This window comes from Amphiura filiformis, chromosome 6 (assembly GCF_039555335.1).
Source record: "Amphiura filiformis chromosome 6, Afil_fr2py, whole genome shotgun sequence".
NCBI lineage: Eukaryota > Metazoa > Echinodermata > Ophiuroidea > Amphilepidida > Amphiuridae > Amphiura > Amphiura filiformis.
In genome coordinates, this window is record NC_092633.1 from 62,283,736 (window position 1) to 62,292,406 (window position 8,671).

An 8,671-nucleotide genomic window follows, 5' to 3' on the forward strand; every position below is an offset into this window, starting at 1 on the left:
TGTTAACTTTGAACTAGCTTCATCTAGTTCAACATGCCAAAACCCATTTCTTGTGTCAAGTACGCTGAATACTTTTGCTTGATGGAGTTCAGGAAGAATTTCTTCTATTGTAGTCATATGATGATGGCTTCTCTTTATGGCCTGATTCAAGTCTTTCGGGTCTATGCAGATGCGCAATTTTCCTGATGGTTTCCTGACTGCTATCATGCTTGAAACCCAATCTGCAGGCTCAGTTTCTTGAATGATTATCTTGCGCTGTACCATGTCATCAAGATCTGTCTTGAATTGTTCTTTGACTGCAACTGGTACCCGCCGTGCTGCATGGACTACTGGTGTGACTGTTTTATTAATCTCTATATGATACTTGCCAGGTAATTTTCCAGTACCATCAAATACATCTGGATATTCTGCTTCTAGTTGCTGTATTGTCAGAGGCCGTATTTGTGCTGCTGCAGTCTGCACTTGTGCAATGTTGTCATATATAATTTCTATCAGGCCCATGGCTTCTGAAGTTTTGCGTCCCAAAATCGGTACATATTTGTCAGAGCTCACAATTTCAAACACTACGAGATATTTTCTCTGGTTCTTCGGGTTTATCACCTTCAGTTTTGCTTTGCCAATCGGGCGTACAAGATTTCCATCATACATCCTCAGGATGGTTTCTGTCTTCTCCAATTTGTATTTAATGTTCTTCAAATGACTCTTGCTGAGAACATTGCATGAAGCTCCAGTGTCTATTTCAAACTGAATTTCTTTCTGCTTCTCTATCATCATTGTTGCTATGATGCTCTTTTCCAACTTATTTACTTCCATAACTGTTATCTTGTTAACTTCGTCATAACTTGTGGTAGACTCATCTATGTCTTCACCTTGGTTGATCCTGTTAACTGTTTTCTGTGATAAACACACATTACTGAAATGGTGCTTCTTCTTGCATTTGGTACAGGTTTTTCCATAAGCTGGACATGCTTCTTTACTTGCTTTGTGCTCTTTTCCACAGTACATGCAATTCTGATGCTCTTGCCTTTTGTCTTTGTGGTATCTAGGATTCTGCTGGTCCTGTTTTGTATATCTGGCCTTGTTACTCCTTCTTGCATAATGTATTTGCTATTCACTACTGCTCGCCATGCTTTTTAACTGCTGGGTTGTTGCCTCACTTATCTTGCATCTATGGCTATCTTAAGTGAGCACTCTTCTTCTTTTCGGAACAGTCTGGCTCTGGCTGAATCATCTTTACATTCCAGTATCAGAATGTCTCTGATCATATCCTCTTCATCTTTAAACTTACAGTTAATGGCCAGATGTCGTAGCCGATCCACAAATTGCTCTGTATTTTCATGCTGTTGCTGTACTGCTCTTTAAAAACAGTATCTATCATAAAGTACATTGTGTTTGACAACAAAATTATCTCCCAAAGCTTTCAAGATTTCTTTGGCATCTGCCATCTTGTCATCGGACAACTTCAGCCCAAGAAGGATTCTCTTACAAGCCGGTCCCATCAGCGTTTTTAGTGTGGCTGCTTGTACGGTTGTATTCTTTTTGTCTAATTCTGTAGCAATAGCATAATCATTATAGGCATCTTTAAGGGGGTACTACACCCCTGTGGTAAATTTGTGACTATTTTTGCATTTTTCTCAAAAAATAATAACACACTGATAGTATGTATTAGGGCGGGTCATAAATAGGGAAGGTTTTTATTTCAAATCGGCCATGGCCAAAAGGTGTTCAACTTGCCCCCACTCGAACAAATATGCACTTTAAAAAATAATTGAAGTGGGTCTTCAGACCCCACCACCACCCTTATTCCCCTATATACTGAAATATGCACATTTTGTCAGATATTCAAAGAACAGATACATAATGAGACGATATGTTGCTTCAAAACATACATTTTATCCACCCAGAAGCACTTTTCAAACACAAATTAATCATCTACTCTAGAAAATAGTCTATATACAATACTTTTCTCTGAATTTCATAACACCTTTTATGCTAAGATGTCCAATATTCAGCAATATCGCATAACTATTACACATACAAAACTGGGTAACTTCTAATAACATAGCCATGACAAAATTAGGTTGATGTATTATTACCGGACTTGCTTAAAAAGGAATTAAATGAATCTGTAGCTGTTTATATGTGACCCATCATGACAAAACCCGTCATACGTCGCCACTTTTGAAGATACATCCCAATAAACATTACATTAAAAAAAAACGAATTTTGACGGGAAAATTATGTATTTTCATGGACAAATAATTTAACAAATATGACAAATGATATTCCACTCATATTAGCGGTTTACTGTTTACCTTCAGGAAATCAAAAGTCTTTTCAACCATTTTTGTGTATATATACTGGACCTTATAAATAATCCTTGTATATTTACCTTTCAACACATTTAATGTCACTGGTGATGCAAATTATTGTCACCTGACACTACACTTGAAAGTCTTTCTTTGGTTCAAATACTGGAATTAAGTAATTAAGGTAACTGATCATCAGTTAGGTGCTTTGTCAGAGGTGGCTCAGTGACAGGCTCTTTGTGCCAATGTATCATTTTGCTGTAAGCCGATGCTCCAAACTTGATCTGAGGGACGTTCGTCTTGTACTTCTTCACCGGTGCCGTCAAAATGCTCTGCAACATTGACCGCGTGTTTCCGTGCAGAAAGTATCCATCTAACAGCCTCTTCACTAATGATTTGAGTGCTGTCAGCTGCCATTGCAAGGAGGAGGTTTTCTGGGTGAGCAGAAAAGGCATTTCTTTGCATTGACCTCTGGGCTATGTTCTTCTCAGTGGTTGTCAAGTGTGACAAAAGTTTTATCATCTGGAAGAAGCTTCTAGGTGCATCTGTGATAGAAGGATTGCTTTTGATTGTGAACCACATAGGGGCGTAGAATTTGACAACAGTATTTGCCAATCTTATCAGTCCAACAGAAGGCTCAGATGTTCTGATATACAAGCATAAAATTCGTTCTGCAGTTGTTAGCCAACGTGAATGATTGAGACCACCTGGTTTATTGAGTAGATCTTCTGGCCAGTTACCTGAGATCACAGCCATACAAAACTTGTACAAGAGTTTTTGATCCAAACTTTCAGGCCATGGGATAAATGTTGCCAAAGCCATCTACAAGTTCATAAAAGAACAAGATTTAAGTGAGCAAATCAAGGTTGTTGGAGCTAATGGGACAAACGTTAATGTTGGTTGGCGAGCTGGTGCAATCCGCTACTTAGAGATGTTCCTTTGTAGACCACTCCAATGGCAAATTTGTCTTTTGCATGACAATGAGTTACCATTCAGAGCTTTGTTTACTCACTATGATGGGCCCACCACAGGCCCAACCTCATTTGGTGGAAAAATCGGTAGTCAACTCAAAGAGCACCTATCTTCAAGGGACATTGTTGATTTCAAACCAATCCGCAATCTAGACTTCCCCATTCTTTCTGATAGTAGTTGAAGATCTAAGGTGGGATCAAAAACTCTTGTATAAGTTTTGTATGGCTGTGTTCTCAGGTAACTGGCCAGAAGATCTACTCTATGAACCAGGTGGTCTCAATCATTCACGTTGGCTAACAACTGCAGAACGAATTCTATGCTTGTATATCAGAACACCTGAGCCTTCTCTTGGACTGACAAATATCCATGCCACACACAATCAGTGGAAAGAGCGATAAAATTGGTGTATGAAGCCAGTGAGAAAGTATATGGGCAGAAGGCATGGGATGGTTACATTCGTCAAATCTGCCGATCACGTGCCTTAATGCCAGTATTTGAACCAAAGAAAGACTTTCAAGTGTAGTGTCAGGTGACAATAATTTGCATCACCAGTGACATTAAATGTGTTGAAAGGTAAATATATACAAGGATGATTTAAGGTCCAGTATACACACAAATGGTTGAAAAGACTTTTGATTTCCTGAAGGTAAACAGTACACCGCTAATATGAGTGGAATATCATTTGTCATATTTGCTAAATTTTTTGTCCATGAAAATATAAAATTTTCCCGTCAAAATTCCTTTTTTTTAATGTAATTTTAATTGGGATGTATCTTCAAAAGTGGCGACGTATGACGGGTTTTGTCATGATGGGTCACATATAAAAAGCTACAGATTCATTTAATTCTTTTTTAAGCGAGTCCGGTAATAATACATCAACCTAATTTTGTCATGGCTATGTTATTAGAAGTTACCCAGTTTTGTATGTGTAATATTTATGCGATATTGGTGAACATTGGACATCTTAGCATAAAAGGTGTTGGTCGCATGTCATAAGTTGGGTATGCAAAAAGGGTGGAGGGATTACACTTTTCTGAAAATTGCGATACAAATTTGATTGGCTTTCCGTAACCCCATATCCTACAGCAGTGGTTGATACCTCATTTTAAGCCTAATTTTATACTCTTTCAGTCTACTGAAGCATATAATTATATATTATTCAGTAAAAAAATCACATCAGTTGAAATGAAAAATGCCAAGGGTGGAGGAGCAGGCGGATGTGGAGCAGGCGGATGCGGGAGTGTGCAATAGGGCCTATGTGAAAATTCACATGTCAGCATGTCAAAACTACTGGTTACTTTTTTCAAATCTAGTGAGGGTATGATGTATTGAAAGCTTTGAATGTTGAATTTGTACACCTAAAACAATTACTAACTATTTAAGGTGGTACTACACCCTGTGATAAATTGTGTGACTAATTTTGCATTTTTCTCAAATAAGTAACTACACACTGGTAACAAAAGTTATATGTATATTATAGGGGCATGGAATCCAATTACTTCACTGAAATTTCAGTGATTCAAGACAAGGGGTTCATTATTATGTTAAGAAATGAGGTACATTCTAGCGGTACCTCTTTTCTTATCATAAATAACGTACCGCTTGTCTTGAGTCACTGACATTCCAGTGTAGTAACTGGATTCCTTACCCCTATAATATACATAAACTTTTGTTACCAGTGTGTAGTTATTTTTGAGAAAAATGCAAAATAGTCACAAAATTTATCAGGGGGGTGTAGTACCACCTTAAAGGGTTATATGTTCCTTTTTTCATTTTTAATGAAACCCTAGTTGAATTTCAGTATTTTAGCAATATGCTAATGTACATTTCTCTTCTTGATATTCATTTCCTCAACAATAGAATAACCATCTCGCTAATTACTCGTAAAAAGGTCATTGACCTCCACAATGTAATTAACATACGTACAATTATTTTAAATAGTTCATTTCAAGCATTAATGTATTGAGAACATATCCTCCAAATCTGATGACATTCTTGCATAAAATAAAAATTTTACAGTCATTTTTGTAATTGAGGTCTGATTTGAGAAAAATGCATTTGAAAATTGAGATTTACATAGACGCCTGTGTATTAATTAATTAGTAATTAAGCATTATCTCAAAAATTAAGCATGTGCTAAGGTTAAAAGTGGTGTTAATTGTTAGAGGTTGTCAATATATACAACATATCAAAAAATTCATTTTTTGTCATTTTTGACCATGTAATGGAAATTGTACCCAACTTATGACATGCGACCTGTTATGAAATTCAAAGAAAAGTATTGTATATAGACTATTTTCTATAGTAGATGATTAATTTGTGTTTGAAAATTGCTTCTGGGTGGATAAAATGTACGTTTTAAAGCAACATGTCCTCTCATTATGTATCTGTTCTTTGAATATCTGACAAAATGTGCATATTTCAGTATATATGGGAATAAGGGTGGTGGTGGGGTCTGAAGACCCACTTCAATTATTTTTTAAAGTGCATATTTGTTCAAGTGGGGTCAAGTGGAACACCTTTTGGCCATGGCCGATTTGAAATAAAAACCTTCCCTATTTATGACCCGCCCTAGTATGTATATTATTGGGGCAAGGACTCCAATTATTACACTGAAATTTCAGTGAATCAAGACAAGCGGTTCAGTATATATGATAGGTAACGAGATACATCCTAGCGGTACCTTATTTCTTATCATAAATAACAAACCGCTTGTCTTGGGTCACTGAAATTCCAGTGTAGTAATTGGATTCCTTGCCCCTATAATATACATAACTTTTGTTACCACTTTGTTATTAGTTTTTGAGAAAAATGCAAAAATAGACGCAAATTTATCGAGGGGTGTAGTACCCCCTTAAATGTTTTCCAGTTTTCCTCCGTGTTGCCTTTGCATATCATATGCGGCGGACATGGCAACTGGAACTCAGCCATGATTTATTTGCACTTGTCGCCGAAGCGCCTTGAGTTCGTTGAACCTCAAGATAATTGCCGAATACGCTATTTAATAGTAATTAGTATCGCCGAAGCGCCTTGAGTTCGTTGAACCTCAAGATTAATTGCCGAAATCGCTTTTAAGTGTTAGTATCGCTGTAGCGCCTTGAGTTCGTTGAACCTCAAGATTAATTGACGGATACGCTATTATTATCGCGAAGCACGTTTTATTGTCCAAAAAGCCTTGATTTATGCTCAAAATCAAGAAAGCGTCTGTTATGCATGTATATATGTTGGCAAAGAAATTGTATGTAACTGCATGTATGTATGCCTTTTTACGCGCAAATTTGTGTCGTGCTATGCAGATATTTAAATAACCTTGCAATATAATACACACTGACTTGATTTGCCGAAATTCTTGATTTCACCATGGAGGTAATTTGCTGCCACCATGATTTCACTTTAAATTAAGACTGAACATGTCATGCTGCTGATCATGTTCGTACGTATACACTTACTAGTACTACTAGATCTGGAGACTGTGACTAGCTAGGCTGTAACTGCCACTTCACTTGCTAAAGTAAGTAAGTTGTAAAGCTTATAATTCGTGCTTATCATGCACCATAAAACTAAATTCAGTATACATTGAATCTGTTTTTACTTTTGTTTTATTGTTACTGTACATGTATACCCAGCAAACACAAAAACGTTTTAAAAACGTTTTAAATAAGTTATATTTTGGCTTTTGGTTTAGGTAAAAGCGTTTTAATAACATTAAAATGTCGGGTTATAGAAAGGTCATGATAACGTTTTAAAACGTTTTGTATGAAAACACACTACAACAATATTTTGAAATGTTTTCAAAAAATGTTATTGTAAACTATTTTAGCAAACACAGAAATGTTCTTAAAATGTTTTTTTCAAAACCTTTTAATAACATTTAAATGTCGGGTTATATAAAGGTCATGAAAACGTTTTTAAAACATTATTGAAAATATTTTGGGCAAACATTTTTCGCAAAATATTTTTCAACTAAAAATAAGATTATGTTTAGAAAGTTTTGTATCAAGTTTTCAAGAATGTTTTTGGAATGTTATTAAAACGTTTTATACCATTTATATAACCCGACATTTAAACGTTTTCTGTAAAACATTTTTGTTTGCTGAGCAGTAGATTATCAAAAAAAATTTTTTTAAGGTTATGAAAACGTTTTATACTCTTAATATACCCTTTATATAACCCGACATTTAAACGTTTTCTGGCAACCTTTTATAACCTTTTGCGAATGATGTCGAAAACGTTTTGTGTTTGATGGGTACCCTGTTTACCGGCACTCGTGTGTCAAATTCTGCAGTCATTCGCTGCCACACAGGCTCACAGGAATGATATCTTCATCGGCTGTTTTCTGCAAAACACGGCTCCCGATAAGGCTGTGGCTTTCCCTGTAATTGCTACACCACTTGCTACACCACTTGCTGGTACCATGTCTTATGCCCGAACGACGTGAGTCAGTTGCCAAACGTAATCGCCTAAATCAGATATCACCACAAGCCTACAACCAGAACACTGGCAACATGTAACCCAAGAGCATGGGTTGTAAGGATCAAAACTCTCTTCTATATAGTTTGTTCTTGTACCACTCAGAGAGCTGGCTCTTAAAAGAGGATATGTTGACAGTGGATCTAATTGTGAAAGTTGATTCCACAGGGGAACGATACGGTTGAAAAACGATGCCCTGTGAGATTCGGTTTTCCATCGTTTGGGAATCCACAATAGGGGGTCATCAGATGATCTGGTGGTGGGACGGTCCTTGAGGGGGCAGTTAAAAACAACAAAATGGTCAAGATTAAGGTCATAAAGTTCCATTTTGCATCTAAAAAAGAATGTGAGATAAAGGATTTCACGTCTAAAAAGACAAAGGAAGGAGGTTTAATTTAGTTAACCTCTCACGATAGTCTAAATCAGGGTAATGTAGAGTATAGTTTGTTGCTCTCCCCTGGATGCCTTCAATTAATCGAAGATTACGTTTTGATATACCACTCCAGAGAGAGCTGGAATACTCCATATCACTCCTGACCAGTGCAGTAAAAAGTGTCCTTGTAACCCTTTCGGGAGTGTTAAATCCTACTGCACGTTTTATATTACCCAACTTTTTATTGCACTTATTGACAACACGTCTAACATGGTCATTCCATACAAGACTAGATGAAATATCAATACCAAGATCCTTGATAGAATCAGTTCTGGATAAAATATTGTCATTCATACCTGAGACGAATATTAGTATGCCTATTAGGTATATTCGTCTCAGATTCATACGATAGTCAAATTTCACCATATTTATTTTTCTGGTGACTGAAATTATTTGGCATTTGGATGGATGGTAATGCATGTCCCATGTTTTGCCCCATTTATAAAGAGAATTGATGTCATCCTGAAGGAGCAAGCAGACATGTGTA